Source organism: Crotalus tigris, unplaced genomic scaffold (assembly GCF_016545835.1).
Source record: "Crotalus tigris isolate CLP2741 ecotype Arizona unplaced genomic scaffold, ASM1654583v1 scf7180000024167.7108832, whole genome shotgun sequence".
NCBI lineage: Eukaryota > Metazoa > Chordata > Lepidosauria > Squamata > Viperidae > Crotalus > Crotalus tigris.
The window spans coordinates 6,664,940-6,680,448 of NW_024100417.1; the positions used below are offsets into that span (position 1 = coordinate 6,664,940).

Sequence of the window (15,509 nt, forward strand, 5' to 3'; positions counted from 1 at the left end):
TCTATATTTTTGACCCCACTTTTTGTGAACAAATCCCCATGTCACATTGATTTCTACATTTCAGATGAATAAAGTACATATTATGATTAGCGACATAGTTATTATCATCATAATGATTGGTTGAATAGTCAGCCAGATATTCAGACTCTATATTGGCATATTTATCCATCTACTGAGTCTTGCCCAAGGACTTGGGAAAGGCAGATGCAGTTGTCTGATGATGTAAAGGTATCATCACAGTAAACTGTTCCAAGTAAAACTGTCTTTTGCAATTGACTGGTGGTAATTTTGTAAATGCTGATGGTGTTCAGGTAGTGCTCCAGATGTTTTGGGATTGCACCAAAGGCATCTACTATTGGTACTATCTTTGCTCTAGTTTTGCCATAAATTGTTCTATTTGCAGGTTTTTGAATTTTTCTTTCTTTTTTGTTCTGTTGGTAGGTGCTGCCATGTCTAGACTATTTTGTCTTTCTTATCAGCAAATGTTAACCTTGGGGTATTATTTAGCAGGTTCTTGTCTGTTTAAATTATAATGTGCCAGAGCCATTTTCTATCATTTTGTTCATTTTATGATTTCCCCATCAAAAAAAAAAAAAAAAAAAAGCTTGCAGGCATGTTGAAGATGTTCCAATCACTATTTTGCTACTTGGTCATGTTGTGGTTTGTAGTCAGTCTGTGTGATCTTCCTGCATCAGCTAACTAGTTCTTCAGCTTCTTTGCAGAGGCAGCATTTACTGTCTGCTGGTGTTTTTTTACTTCTGACTTTGCATCCATTTGTTCTTACAGCTCAGGGTTGTAGAGCCAGAATCAGTTCCTTTGCCTCTTTTTTCAACTTTCCTGTCCTTAGCCATTGTTTTGTTTTCTGCTTTTCTTGCTAACTATTTTATGTACTAGCCATGTAATACTTTGCCTTATCTCTTTTCTATTCTTTGTTTGGTCTTTCTTGTAGGCCTGTTTGGTTTCTCCAGTAATCATTAAGACTTCGTGGCTTAATGAATACTGATCACACTAGCTTCAGTGCATCTTCTTCACTAACCTTCAGATATTCTTCCAATGCCCTTTTTTCTTCAACTATCTAGTGTATTTGCAATATTCCATGCCCACCTATGCTCCTTGGTAAGTAGAATCTGTCAACATTGCTGCATGGTTGAAGGCATGATTCATTGTCATTATTTTTCTAATTTTCCTATTCAGGGCTTTCAGTTCTGCTGAAGTTAAAGTACATTTTTAAAATTTTAAACATTTGATTTTTTTCCCTTGAAAACCACAGCCAAATGTATCTGTATAAGCATTTCAAGAATAATTCCTTGGTTCCCAGAGGCAAACACATAAACAACCCAGCCATACAGTGTATGATTACACAATATATATTATTCTGTTTGTTCAGCTTGTTCAGTTATTTATAAAAATAATAAATGTGGGATATAAATAAATAAAGACTGTGCATATGGCTATTTGATGTTTGCATGAGGATTTTCTTTAAAAACATTTCCCTCTTTTGATACCTGGTTAGGTTCATATGTGTACTCTTTTGCTGGTTGATTTAACTGTAATACTTTCTTCTGTGCTGCTTGTACACATTAGTCACTAAACGTAATGTCCAAAATCAAATATGACCAGTGTTATTATCAGGTAAGCCAGAAATGTTAGAAAATAAATTTTTATGTCTAAATATATTACAAAAGTTGTAAGCAATTTGAATATAATATTGATCTCACAAAGCACATCAGTAAGTTCACCAGAGTTCTCCACAAATATTTTTATCCATCATTCCAAATTAAATTCTTGTTGAGATACATCTGGTCCCAACTAATTAATGCCTTTTTCTATAATTTGCTATTCATAGTCAGGGACATTTCTCAAAGAACAGAAAGTACCAGATAAAAGCAAAATATATGCCAACAGCTGCTCAAGTACCTTAATTAGCACTTCTTTATATTTAATTGATATAGAAATGTATAATTAAATTTATTAAAATGATCTTGCTATATATTTACAATGTTGAATATTTTGACTCAACACATGACATTTGTGAAATGTCATATAGAATAATTTCCTGAAACTGTGGGTTATTAACCCTGCTGATGGTTGCTTAAGATCCTAACCTTCACTCATCCTTCATATTATATAAGCATTTTGTTTTGTTTTTCTAATTGTATATGACAGGTATTTATATGACTGAACATATGTGTCAAGACTGATTCACTCTTTAACCTACATTTTCTCCCTTGCTCATAGCTTAACAAGATTGTGGAATACTATGCAAAGGTGGGAGGGATGGTATCTAGGCAAACGAGGCATCTTTGAGAGCCTGCAGGAATGCCAAGGTCACTAATGCAGGTGCTCAATAGAGAAGTGGACTTTTCCCATAACAAGAAGTAGTATTACTATTGGACAATGTGAACACCTGGTGAGTGGGGGTGAGGGAATCTATTGTTTAATTAAGTAAGTTTTCAAGTGAGAAATCCAGAGCTAGTTTCACTTCTTCTGTGCCAATGTAAATTTTCAGTAAAGTATTATACTCTTGGTAAAATCATGTCCCAGGAGTTTCTTTTTCTGGAAACGCCAACTGGACAGTTGACAATATGACTACTATTACTTGTCAATTCCCATCAGCTCTCACTAAAGTCAACATTGAAGTCACAGTTGTAATTATAAAATGCATGGTTAAAAAAATCAGCCAGTAAAACAGTAAAAGTTGTATTTTAGCATTTGGGAATCATTAATTTTAAATGAATGTGTACATATGAGTACACATACACACATATACAGTATATACTCATTTCAGTGTCAAAATGTTCTATATGTGATGTGTTGCAAATCAAATTAATTTTCTTAATTTGCTACAATGGAAATGATAATTAACATGCTGTCATGCTACTTCCATAAGAATGTAAATAAAACACAACTATTGATCCCATCCTACAAATATACCCAACAAATATGACTACTTATATCTGTCCTTTAATTATTAAAGGCAAGATAGGTCTAGTGTGATATAATCATATTATATATCCACTCTGTCTTAATTTACAATGTCTATTACTTCCCAATGCATGCTTTTCCCAATCTGCATCACTGAATTGTCCTTCCTGACTGCCACTATAATTCTTCTTTCAAAGTTCCACACATATCATTACCTAGTGCCCAGCCCTCATAAGAAAAATACTTAGAAAATGCAACTTTGCAAAGGATGATTTATGTATGGAGGAGGCAAAATGCAACAAATCTGAAGAGCCCAGTATTTCCACTGTAACTTTCACTCACATGACTAAGCAGGCAAACCATTCTCAGTTTTAAAAAATGGCTTGCCTGTTAAGCTGGGTGAACAGCTCAATGGAGCTTTCTTCTGGCTGTGCATATTGTTTTCTCTTGCACATAGATACACAAATTTTCTCTTGCACATACATACACAAATTTGTAGCAAATTTGTTGCTGATATGGGCATTTTTTCACTCGCTGAAGTAAAAGATTTTTTTCATAATCCTTTGTTATCTTCATGACATGCTTTTGAGGTATTATTACAAACCTTCCAGGTCAAAAAATCATAGAAAGGAGATTCTCAGTCATGCATCTAGAAGAATTTTCCAACAGCCACTTAAAAATGCTTCTTTATGCTCTACTTTCTTAGCTCTTCCATCTTCCTCTTCCTCCCCTCTCAGTTTACCAAATTTAAAAACATTCAAAGAGAGCAAAAAATGGCTAGTGAAGTCTATACCATGCTGAATATCAGCAGGGACTTTTCTGAAGAGCTTCAATTTTTCTCTGAGTGTCAGGAAATCGGATTATTACCTCCAGCTGCAAGTTATTTTGATTAAAATGAAAGTCTGATTTAATTTAATACAAATGGTAAATTGCTCTTCTATTTATCCTTGAAAATATATGCTGCTGTGAAGTACTACATTTACTGGTAGCCTTGAAAAAAACTGCAGTAGAAATTATGGGTTTCTAAAATATACTCTTATGTGTCAACAAAAGTTATGAATATGCTTATTTCCAAGTGCAAGGAATAGACTTTCAAAAGTACTTGGGAGTCATCAACTCCTATTTAGCTAGAAATAAGTACACTATTTTTTTTTCTTAGCATCCTCATCAGCTGTTGTTGAGAGATAATGGCTGTTAAAAATTGCATGCCATCTGTCCACCTATTTAGGTCATCTATTTTGAAACTATTGTTTTACATATTTTGCTACACTATTGCTTGCTGAGTAATATAAAATACCAGTGCCTTTATTTTCAAAATTAAAATTTGGATCTGATAAATCAGTGAAATCCATATGGAACACAATCTCTCAATGCTTTTTCCTGACATAGAACATTGCAAAAAAACATAATAAATAATTATGAAAGAGGATTCTAAATTAATGCTAATTCTATAACATTGACCTTACTGAAATATAATAATAATAATAATAATAATAATAATAATAATAATAATAAAAAATAAAAAAAATCCAGCAAAAGGGGCAACACCAGGCAACTACAGGCCAATTACCTGCTTACCAACAACTTTCAAATTACTAACTGGTGTGGTAGCTGATGCAGTACAACAGCATCTAGTTGAAAACAATCTCTTTCCACCTGAGCAGAAAGGAAACCGCCCCAATAGCAGAGGAACAAAAGATCAACTCCTAATAGACAAAATGATCTTGGAAAACTGCAAGAGAAGGAAGACCAACCTGAATGTGGCATGGATTGACTACAAAAAGGCATTTGACTCTCTGCCACATGACTGGATAATCAAGTGCCTAGAAATAACAGGAGTCAGTAGAAACATCAGAAAATTTGTGCAAAGATCGATGGCACAATGGAAGACACAGTTGCAGATCAATGGTGAGAGGCTGGGAGAGATTAATATCAAGAGAGGAATATTTCAAGGAGATTCATTGTCACCTTTACTATTTGTTATTGCATTGTTTCCTCTGTCAACAATACTGAATAACTCAGGACATGGCTATCAAACATCAAAAACATCTACCAGACTATCCCAATTCCTTTACATGGATGATCTGAAGCTGTATGGAAAAACACCATCTGAAATAGAATCGCTGCTCAACACTGTCCGTATATATAGCCAAGATATTGTTATGGAGTTTGGCTTGGACAAATGTGCCACACTTACTATCAAACAAGGAAAAGGAGTGAAAACTGAAGGAATCAAGATGCCCCACGAAAATAACATTAAGAGTCTGGATGAGGAAGAGTACTACAAATACTTGGGTATCCTTCAAGCTGACAACATCAAGCACACTGAAGTCAAGAAAAAGATTAGAGGTGAATACATCAAGAGAGTGAAGAAGATCTTAAAATCCAAACTCAATGGAGGAAATACCATAAAGACAATCAACACCTGGGCAATCCCAGTTATTAGGTACACAGCTGGAATAGTGGACTGGACGCAAGCAGAACTAAAAGCAATGGATAGGCAGACCAGAAAAATAATGACAATGAATCATGCCCTTCATCCACGCAGGGACATTGATAGACTTTATCTACCAAGGCAAATAGGTGGGCGTGGAATGCTACAAGTACATCAGATGGTTGAAGAAGAAAAAATGGCTTTGGAAGAATATCTGAAGAACAATGATGAAGATGCACTGAAATTAGTATATCAGGAAGGCTTACTAACTACTGGAGAGACCAAACTGGCCTACAAGAAAGACCAAATGAAGAACAGAATAGAGGCATGGGAAGACAAAGCACTACATGGCCAATACATGAAAAAAATAGCTGGGAAAGCAGATAATAATAAAACCTGGCAATGGCTAAGAGCAGGAAAATTGAAGAAAGAGACCGAGGGACTAATTCTGGCTGCACAAGACCAAGCCTTAAGGACAAATGCATACAAAGTCAAAATTGAGAAGACAGCAACAGACAGTAAGTGCCGCCTATGCAAAGAAGCTGAAGAAACAGTGGACCACTTGGTAAGCTGTTGCAAGAAGATTGCACAGACTGATTACAAGCAGCGGCATGACAAAGTAGCAACAATGGTGCATTGGAAGATCTGCAAAAAATATCATTTGCCTGTAAGCAAAAACTGGTGGGATCATAAAATAGAGAAAGTCATAGAAAATGATAAAATTAAACTGCTCTGGGACTTCAGAATTCAAACAGACAAGCACCTGCAACATAACACCCCAGACTTAACAATTGTCGATAAGAAAGACAAAAAAGTCTGGATAGTGGACGTGGCAGTGCCTGGAGATAGCAGAATAGAAGAGAAAGAACTGGAGAAGATAACAAAATACAAAGACCTACAAATAGAAATAGAAAGACTGTGGCAAAAGCAAGCAAGGGTAGTACCAATAGTCATAGGCTCCTTGGGTGCAATCCCAAAACAACTGGAGCACCACTTGAACACCATTGGCATTGACAAATTCGCTATTAGTCAATTGCAAAAGGCAGCCTTATTAGGAACTGCTTCCATCCTGCGACGATATCTGTAATACCATCAAACATCCACATCTGCCTATCCCAGGTCCTGGGTAAGGACTCGATAGGTAGACAAAATGCCAAATCCAGTCTGAACATCTGGCTGACTGTGCGATGATCCATATAATAATAATAATAATAATAATAATAATAATAATAATAATAATAATAATAATAATAATAATAAAGTTGGAAGGGACCTTGGAGGTCATCTAGTCCAACCCCCTGCTCAGGCAGGAAACCCTATACCATTTTGGACAAATGGCTGTCCAGTCTCTTCTTAAAAACCTCCAGTGTTGGAGCATTCACTCCATTCATTCTGGAGGCAGGTTGTTCCACTGGTTAATTGTTCTAACTGTCAGGAAATTTCTCCTTAGTTCTAGTTTCTCTCCTTCATAGTTTCCATCCATTGCTTCTTGTCCTGCCTTCAGGCGCTTTGGAAAATAGCTTGACTCCCTCTTCTTTGTGGCAGCCCCTGAGGTATTGAAACACTGCTATCATGTCCCCCCTCGTCCTTCTCTTCATTAAACTAGACATACCCAATTCCACCAACTGTTCCTTATAGGCTTTAGCCTTCAGTCCCCTAATCATCTTTGTTGCTCTTCTCTGTACTCTTTCTAGAGTCTCAACATCTTTTTTACATTGCAGTGACCAAAACTGGATGCAGTATTCCAAGTGTGGCCTTACCAAGGCATTGTAAAGTTGTATTAACACTTCACGTGATCTTGATTCTATCCCTCGGTTAATGCAGCCTAGCACTGTGTTGGCCTTTTTGGCAGCTGCAGCACACTGCTGGCTCATGTTTAAGTGATTGTCCAATAGGACTCCAAGGTCCCTCTCACAGTTACTACTATTTAGCAAGGTACCCCCTATACTATACCTGTACATTTGGTTTTTCTTGCCTAAATGTAGAACCTTGCTTTTTTCACCATTGCATTTCATTTTGTTAGATAGTGCCCAGTGTTCAAGTCTGTCCAGATCCTTCTGTATCTTAAGCCTGTCTTCTGGAGTGTTGGCTATTCCTGCCAGCTTGGTGACATCTGCAAATTTGACTAATTCCCCTCATCCAAATCATTGATGAATATGTTGAAGAGCACTGGACCCAGAACAGAGCCCTGGAGCACCCACTACACACTTCCCTCCATGTAGATGCAGTTCCATTGAGGACCACACGCTGAGTACGGCTGGTCAGCCAGCTATGGATCCATCTGGTGGTTATGCTGCCTACCCCACATTTTTCTATCTTGTCAAATAGTAGGTTGTGATCTACTACTGAAAAACTCTGCACCAAGTGGAAGATCAAACAGGTTCCTGGCAAACCTAGCAGACAACTTTGTCTCTCAAAAGTAGAGAAGGGAACTAGGGGATTAGCCATTTTGGATCTAATTCTCACTAATAGAGATGAAATGATAGAAGGTGTTGAAGCCATAGGAACCCTGGGAGGAAGTGATCGTGCAATATTAGAATTCAACATTATAGAAGCATAAGCAATAGAACACAGTCAAACTAGAGTCTTGGACTTCAAGAGAGCTAATTTCAATAAACTTAGAGAGGGCTTGGGAAGGATTCCATGGATGAGAATCTTCAAGGGGAAAACAACTCAAGAAGCTTGGGAAATTTTGAAAAATGATATAATTAAAGCACAGTCTAGCACAATACCAACAAAGAGGAAAAACAACAGCTCTCAAAAGAAACTAGCATGGCTGCATAAAGAACTCTCTGACAAATTGAAAGATAAAAAGGACAAGTATAGAAAGTGGAAAGAGGGGAACATAACTAAGTCAGAATATCAGCAAATAGCCGAGCCTGCAAAGATGAAGTGAAGAAAGCCAAGGCAAATCTTCCAAACAATGTAAGGAATGACACCATTAGCTGGTGCTTCTTGATTCATAGGATGGCCATCTTGGTTGAGTCTAGGATGGTTCCCTGTGACTAGAGTTATTCCCTGCATGAGAAGGCAGAGTTTATACATGCTTTCAATATTACAGGAAAATTGTAAGGACCCACCCCACTTTGCATCTTAAGAAGACAGAACTCTTGGAATAATTCTTCCAACAGGCATCCTTTATTAAGAGAAAATGGTTACAGGCATTTTAGACAGGACTTGGGGTCCAAGGTCTCCCATTCAAGGTTTTGAGGGGTTCCCCAGTAGACCCACCCAATCACCCCCCTCTTCCAGTGACAGTCTCAGGCATTACACTCCCACCCCCTTTTCCTTACTGCCGGCTGGATGGAGACTTCAAAGAAAACTACATGAAAGGTAATAGCCCCATTCTTATGGTTAGTCCTTTTGGTGATACACACATCCAGTTCCTTTCTTCAGAGAAAACTACATGAAAAGTAATAGCCCCATTGTTATGGTTAGTTCTTTTGGCGATACAAACATCCAATTCCTTTGAAGTGTATCGAAGGAAGTGAGGGCCATAAAGCCCCTTTGTTCACCCCCTTCCCTTCATCGTATGACAGAATCCATAGAAGGTAGAAATGGGGTTTTTTATAATTGATAACTAGAGATGAAATATAATTGGATTCTGACAAAAATGTTTGAATAAGACCTGGAATGAAACTGGGAACAGATTTTGAAATTACTGTTGAAAATTATTTGTAATTGATTAGAGTCAGAAACCTATTTCAAATTACAGGATAAAAAAGAGTGGTGGAACTGATAGCAAGATATCAAGGTTTCTTGATAATTCATAAAAGCTTATGAATTTTAGAGGCACTTTATGAAATAGGTTAAATTCCTAATATTGTTATACTTAAAACACATAAACTATTTTAAAAGGGGAAAATTATACTTAAGACTAAAATTATACTTTAAGACTATTATGTATCTTTTCTACATTAGGTGTAGCAAAAAGATTACTAATAGTTCTTGTTGTTAGGAAACACTTTGCGTGTTAATTTTACTGACTGTATTTTATAGGACTGACATAAAATTTTTGTCTTTTTATTTCTATAGATTTTATGTGCAGATCCAAACAATTCCAGAAATTCTCTAGAAGAAATAAACTTACTATATCTGAAATGTGGGAGTGGGAAAGTTCTACATAAATAAACTTAAGGTATTATTACTGGCTTCCAACTAGAATAGCAAGGTGTTCACTATTTGAAGACTTACCTTCTGTTTGAAAGGCTCTGCTCTGCTCACTGAATGTCTCAGCTAAATATCAGTATTCCATTGGAAGGCTTTGCAGCTCTGACTTATTAAGAGTGGATGCAAATTTGTGACGTAATCCACATCTCCTGCCAGTTTCTTTAGCTATGGGTAGGGCTTCCTCCTCTGCAAATTTGAGTTGCCCCTCCCTCCAATTAACTACAGGATTCCATTTCTTTAACCACACCAACCCCAAGACTAATGGGCACTCCATTCCAGGAGCTACGATGAAAGCTAAAGTCTCTATGTGGTTCCCCAGGTCGATGCATAAGGGTCCTGTGGCAAAGCTAGCAGGTACCTCTCCAACAACGGATCCATCCAGCTGGCAAAATGTAATTGGAATCTTTAATCTCCTGAAGAGTATTCCCATCTTCCCCACCATGCATTGGGTACCACCTGAGTCCAATAGGGTGGCTAGTTTTACTGTCTTTCCAGTGCCAGGAATGGACAGTTCTAGGGGCACTGTTATGGGGTCAATTGGCCCACTCACCAACAGGTCATCCTTGTCATTGTCCTCCCTTTCTCCAGGGTCACCAGCTTGTAGGACTGGAGCTCGACCTACTGGACTACAGTCCCAAGGGAGCTCCATGGCCTCCGCGGACTTCATACCAGTTTTTCTGGGTCATGAGTGAGGTGTTTCAGCCGACAGGCAGTCCGCTCTCTTAGAGGGCATCTTGCTGTGGCAGTCAGCGGCATGATGCCCCTCCTTTCCACACTTAAAACATGCTGTGTTGTGAGGCAGGGGGGGAGTGGCTGATGCAGAGTCTCTTCATTTCTCTGGTTGCGGCTTAAAACTTTGCCTCACCGGACAGTGTAGGTGTTTCTTCAACCCAAGAAAGCAGAACTCTTGAAACAGGCATTGTCTCAAAAGGAAACTTTTATTAGGGACTAGTGATAGCAGGGAATTCACGGTGAGATCTGAAGAAAAGCCTGTGTGAGAAATATAATTAAGCAAGCAATATGCCCCCTCCCACCAAAGTCATAATATCTATTTGAAATCCAGCCAATCCACAGGTGGCTTGGTGTGTGGTTAACTGGCATGGTAGGCACTCATCTCAAGGTCTTCTCCAGCTTTTGTTTCCTTTTAACTGTCTCCCAGATAAGGAGATGGAGATGCATGTTTGATACTAGCCCAATCCACCTCTAATTTCCAATATTAATAGCAAAGACCTATAGGGAAATTGCAACAATGAGGTTTTGAATGATAAGAATAAGCTACTACCAAAATTCATGAAGCAGAGCTAAAGCATGTCCCTGATCTCTTATCTTGCTTTGTACTTCCAAGTACATGAAAGTATCTCACTAATATTGAATCCATATGTGTTTATGTCATAACAGTAGGATCATCTGTCATTTACCCATACTATTTCAAAACCCCATCTAAATTTTATAACTACACGTGTGCAGAAAGATCTTATCCATGCATTTCAGAACCATAAAGAGAATTCTTGAATCCATACAAAGACATGGGCATTTTCTGCTAATGGATTTCTTTTCAGAATATACTGTATGTATCAAAGAGCCAAAGTTGATGCACAGGTAACATGAAAGATGGGTTCTATTTCTTGTCTGCTATCCAAGAGATTGATCAGGTTCTTATTTGACTTTTTAGAGAGGGCAGCAGTAGAAGGTAATTGTCTTCAGCCTCACAAATGAAAGATATCACTCTAGTATAATCCAAAGTTTAAAATAATCAGATGAACCAATGTCTTTCATTCAAAACAGCAAAACTAATTTAAAGTATAATGTCAAAAGTTATTTCAGTATTTTAAGATTTGCAATTCATCCCAGTTATAGTGCTATTGACTTCAATGTCTATGGAGATTCTCGGTCATTCAGGTCATGGTTGTCCCAAAGGTGCTTTTTCAAGAGGCAACTGAACTTTCTTGTTTTTCTTTGAAGACATTTCACTTCTCATCTAAGAAGCTTCTTTAGCTCTGACTGGATGGTGGAGAATGGGAGGATTTATATTCCTTGCTGAGTCATTTGCATTCTTTTAGAGAGTCCTTGAGGACACTTGGAGGTTTATCTGTGTCCTCAAGGAGCAACGTGGTATATGCCAAACAATGCAGTGAAACATGTGCAGATCTGTATATTGGGGAAACAAAACAACCACTTCATAAATGCATGGCATAACATAGGAGAGCAAACCCATCAGAACAAGATTCAGCAGTCCATTTGCATTTAAAAGACAAAGGCCACTCTTTTGAAGACAGCAAAGTCCACATTTTGGACAGAGAGAACTGAAAGAGGGATCAAAGAGGCCATCTATGTCAAAACTGAAGGGCCCTCTCTCAATAGAGGGGGAGAGATACAACATCAACTATCTCCAGTCTGCAACACAGTGCTTTCAGCAGTTCCAAGAAGTCTTTACCCCCATTTGCACCATTCAGGTGACCTTGAGGACACAGATAAACTTCCAAGTAGTCTCAACAACTCTCTAAAGAATGCAAATGACAAGCAGGCCACAAGGAATAAAAATCCTTCCATTCCCCATCATCCAGTCGGAGCTAAAGAAGCTTTTTGATGAGAAGTGAAACATCTTCAAAGAAAAACAAAAAAGTCCAGCTGCCTCTTGGAAAAGCACCTTTGGACAGTGGTGGGATTCAAATACTGTATGTGAACAACTGGTTCTCTGTGTGGATGCCACTTCCGGAAGTCCATTCTGGGCCTGGGCAACAAAGAATTAACTACCGGTTCTGCCGAAGTGGTGCAAACTGTCTGAATCCCACCATTGCCTTTGGGATATTAACTTCAGTGAACACAGAGTAATAAAGAAAAGAATTGCAATGTTGTAAGATGCAGAAAGAAAGCAGAAGAAATACAGAAATGATCATTCTGTCTCTGGGTATCTCAAAGCCTTAATAAAGCCCTGGATAAATGCCTGTTTGGCTTCTGCAATATTACAGCCTCAGTTGCTTTCAGGTCATTCACTACAACTTTGATAATATTTATTTTTAGAATGCCATTATTTAATGAATAGTTTGCAAAATACAGTCCTGCTGTGTTTTATTCCATTTCCTTAATCAAATTATTTTCATTAGTCATCCTGCTTGTTTCTAGTCTCAAACTATACTCACCAACCTCATTTATCAGTTGTCAGTCTATAAAAAGCGGGCTGCCTTTCTTAGCCATCTTAAATATCCTTGTTTATTTGTTAATGTACAATATATCTTATCAAAGGACAAGGATTCACAACAAAATGTTATCTTCCAGGTATTAAGAAATTTACCTCATTTTCTCTCCCCCCTCTCTTTAAAAGTTTATTCTGAGAATAGGACAAAAAGTTAGGATGTTCTTCTACATCAGCTAGAGCTAGATGATATATATGATAACTTTGACTTGAAACATGAGCATGTCTATTCACTTTAGTTTATGCAGCAGTACTGCTGTCATCAGAGGATAATGGTCTTTGATCCCTTAATCTGGAAGGCACACCATCTCTTCTCTACAGTTCAGCTGTGCTTTATTCTCCTTCTAACTCAAACTGATCTTCAGACTTTTTTTTTTATAAAAAAAAATTATTTTCCATTTATTCATCATACAAAATACAATTTACAAAATGAAATAAGTTCATGACCATTGGTACTGCCTGCCCATTCCCCCCAGGCTGCCTCCACCCTCTCTAAACTTTCCCTACTTCCCTCCTCTTTCTCTCCTCCCCTCCTACTCTCTCCCCTCCCCTTCTCCTCTTACCATCCTACTTCCTCCCTACACCTTCCTCCCCTCTCATCCCTCTCAGACACATTGACGCAGCATAGGGGAAATGCCCAAGCAGCACCTCTCCCATAAACTACCATATCTATATTATCCTTACCCATCCACTCACCCACCCACCCACCCTCAGCTCCCCCTCCTCACTTCCCAGAGCAGAGTACAGGGTTATTAATAACAAAGTTAACAATAAAAAAAAGAAAAGAAAAAAGAAAAAGAAAGAGAATATATATATATATATATATATATATATATATATATATATATATATATATATCATACTTAACCTTTAACTCCTATTACATCATAAGCAAATCTCTACAACATTTACTAAAAAATTTACTCATAAAATAAATGAAACTTTGTAGTCTCGTACTTTTTCTGAATATAATCTATCCATCTTCTCCATACAATAATATATCTTTCTTGTGTATGATCCTTCAAATAAGCAGAAATTTTTGCTATTTCTGCAAAACTAGAAACTTTAAATATCCATTCTTTTAAAGTAGGCAACAAATCTTTGTTCCAGTACGAGCCTACTAGTAACCTTGCTGCAGTTAATAAATTCAACACTAAAATAGTTTCTTTGTCATTTAAGTCCACAAAAATACCCAATAAAAATAATTGAGGAGTAAACTTTATCTTCCTTCTAAAAATCTTTTGAATGTTCCACCAAATCATAATCCAAAAAGCCTTTACCTTTTTACAATTCCACCAAATGTGAAAATATGTTGCATCCATATTACCACATCTCCAACATTTGGGTTGTAAATTAGAATACATACAAGATAATTTTTAGGATCTAAATGCCATCTATAAAACATTTTATAAAAATTTTCCCTCAAATTTTGAGCTTGTATAAATTTAATATTTCTGATCCAAATTCTCTCCCATAAGTCCAATGGGATCGGTTCCTGGTTATTCTGAGCCCATTTAATCATACAGTCTTTAACCAATTCTGTTTCCGAGTCTAATTCTATTAAAGCATTATAAATTATTTTTATATGGGCCTGACTCTGATCTTTAATCTGAATAACCAAATTTTCATCTTCTAATGTTATTCCCTCTTTCTTATCTACAGTCCACCTGTCCATTATTTGTAAATATTGAAACCATGACTGTAGAATATTTTCTTGCCTTAATACATCTAGGGATTTTAAATGCCAGTCCAAGGCTGACCAAATTAATAATTCTTTATACGAAATTTTATCAAAATTCATCCCCTTAGAAATTCCCTCAATTGCATGTCTGGGAATCCCCCAGATAGGTATTTTATAATTTAACCTATGATAATACTATTTCCAAACTCGAAGTAAGGCATTCCTCAAAAAGTGTGATTTGAAAGTCCGATCCACTTTCTTATTAAAAATTAAATATGCATGCCAACCGTACATTAAATCCCACCCTTCAAGAGAAAGAATATCCTTGTTTGTTAAATTGAGCCAATCACTTGTCCAAGTTAAAGCGGCTGCATCATAATATAACTTCAAATTAGGTGCCTTAAGTCCTCCTCTTTCTCGGGCATCCTGCAAAATCTTAAACTTAACCCTTGGTTTTTTCCCAGCCCAAATGAATTTGTTGATACCCCTCTGCCATTCCTCCAAATTTACATCTTTTTTTAAAATAGGTATCATCTGAAACAAGAAAAGAAACTTTGATAGAACATTCATTTTTATAGCTGAAATTCTCCCCAACAGTGACAATTGCAATTTTTTCCAATCATTTAAATCCTTTTGTACTTTTGCCCATAATAATTCATAATTATTCTTATACAATTTTCCATTTGAAGCAGTTAAATATACTCCCAAATATTTAACTTTTTTACCATCTGAAAACCTGTGGCTTTAACCAAACTTTCCTTATCATTAACTGACATATTCTTGGGTAATATCTTAGTCTTGTGATTATTAACTTTAAAACCAGAAATCTTCCCATACTGTGTTATAACTTCTAATAGACAATCAACCGCTTGAGTCAGTTGTTCCAAAATTAAAACCAAATCATCCGCAAAAGCCCGCAATTTATACTCATTCTTTCTTATCTTTATACCCTTGATTACTGTTAATTCTCAAATCTGGATCAACAAAATCTCCAATGTTAAAACAAATAACAATGGAGATAATGGACATCCTTGTCTTGTCCCTTTTTCAATATTGAAAGTCTCAGTCAGTCCCCCATTAACAACAATTTGAGCAGATTGTTGCTG

General features: G+C 36.9%; 1 long non-coding RNA gene across 1 annotated transcript in view; it reads left to right on the forward strand.

The window, feature by feature from the left end:
- Positions 1-9,403: 9,403 nt before the first annotated feature.
- Positions 9,404-15,509, forward strand: part of LOC120299012 — a 45,528-nt gene continuing 39,422 nt past the window's right edge. The window contains exon 1 of the long non-coding RNA XR_005554300.1: positions 9,404-9,497. This is a non-coding gene — a long non-coding RNA (uncharacterized LOC120299012). The remainder of the gene's footprint in view (positions 9,498-15,509) is intronic.